This window comes from Rhipicephalus sanguineus, chromosome 5 (genome assembly GCF_013339695.2).
Source record: "Rhipicephalus sanguineus isolate Rsan-2018 chromosome 5, BIME_Rsan_1.4, whole genome shotgun sequence".
In the NCBI taxonomy this organism is placed as follows: Eukaryota; Metazoa; Arthropoda; class Arachnida; order Ixodida; family Ixodidae; genus Rhipicephalus; species Rhipicephalus sanguineus.
The window spans coordinates 200,438,472-200,439,855 of record NC_051180.1 but is presented as its reverse complement, the minus strand read 5'-3'; the positions used below and the strand labels follow the sequence as shown (position 1 = coordinate 200,439,855).

Here is a 1,384-nt window from a genome sequence, read left to right as displayed (position 1 = left end):
AATATAGGGGGTGCTATCTGTAGTATTTAGAATATATATGTGAAGAAAGTAAAGTGGACGAAAAGATAACTTGCCGCCGGCAGCAACCGAACCTGCGACCTCATTCATAGCGAGGGTCTCGCTCTGGCAGACTTCATGCCTTCAGGTAGTATGCGAGGGATTATTGGTCAGCTTCCAGCTCGTAAAAAGATCACGTGCTACGTGACGCCAACAGGCGAAAAAAGTGTTCCACACTCGCCGCCATGGCTGCGATTGGCGCTGACTAACACTCCAAGCTTCAAATGCACATATATACCCCATAAAGGGGACGGGAGGATGACCGCCGCCGTAGCTCAGTGGTAGAGCATCGGACTCGTTATTCGAAGGTCGCGGGTTCGGTCCCTGCCGGCGGCAAGTTATCTTTTCGTCCACTTAACTTTCTTCACATTTATATTCTATATACTACAGATAACACCCCCTATACTTTCCTTGGCGTTATTGTCCGTTATTTCTCATTAATCTCATATGTAAGTCAAACTTGCATCGACGAGGTCATTTAAATCGCCGATGTGTGAAAGCCACGAGACGCAAAGCAACCCATTATCCTGCATTCTTTAGACCTCGTAACGAAGTACAACGCAAGATTAATTCGATAACGAGACTAAAGCGCCATCAGAATTTGCGCAATATACACAGCATGCATTGGAGTACGTGGTACAGCACAGTGGCTAAGAGCCTAGTGCCATAGCACCGACACAACTAAAGAGAAAAAAAAGAAACCGTGAAAACAAAATGTCCTCTGGGCGTAGACGCTCGCGCGCTTACATGTCGAGACGACGCGAGGTCCACCACGTGACTCTCCTCCCTCAATAGGGATGCTCAGAGGTCATCGCCTGCCCTCGCTAGAAAACTCTGGCAAAAAGATAAAATAATGTCACTGTCTTTAGTTTTAATCTGGTGTCTTAGTGGGGGCAGTATCGGCTTGAGAAGCGGAGTTCAACCAACGTTTATTGTTTCGCACCGTGGTGTTGATCGCAGTATCTGGTATGTTAAGATACGCGATACAATGTCCAATGTATCGGAAATACAGATACTGATAAACGCCTTGGGAGATGTGTCACGATACAGATACAAGATACCCAAAGAGTATATAAGACAGTATCGAAGATACATGTATCTTCCATATTGCCCAGCACTGCCCACGAGGCGACCAGAAGGGGACGCGGCGTTCTCCACTGTCGCAGCGAACAAAGATGTTACGGCTGGGTTCATCGACCGTCCGACACGGCTTAGAAGAGGCACTCGAGGCAGGTTGTCAACCAACAAGGGTTTATTAACCCAAGGTGCAGCACAGTGCGACAACCGCAGGCTTGCAGGCCGTATAGGGAAACTCCGCAAGACCGGT

The 1,384-nt window shown here is 48.0% G+C and overlaps 1 non-coding gene across 1 annotated transcript; it reads left to right on the top strand.

Annotated features, from left to right (window-relative positions):
* The first annotated feature begins 321 nt into the window (after window positions 1-321).
* On the top strand, window positions 322-393 carry Trnat-cgu (transfer RNA threonine (anticodon CGU)). The gene has a single exon. It is a non-coding gene; the product is annotated as a tRNA-Thr (tRNA).
* Window positions 394-1,384: the final 991 nt, after the last annotated feature.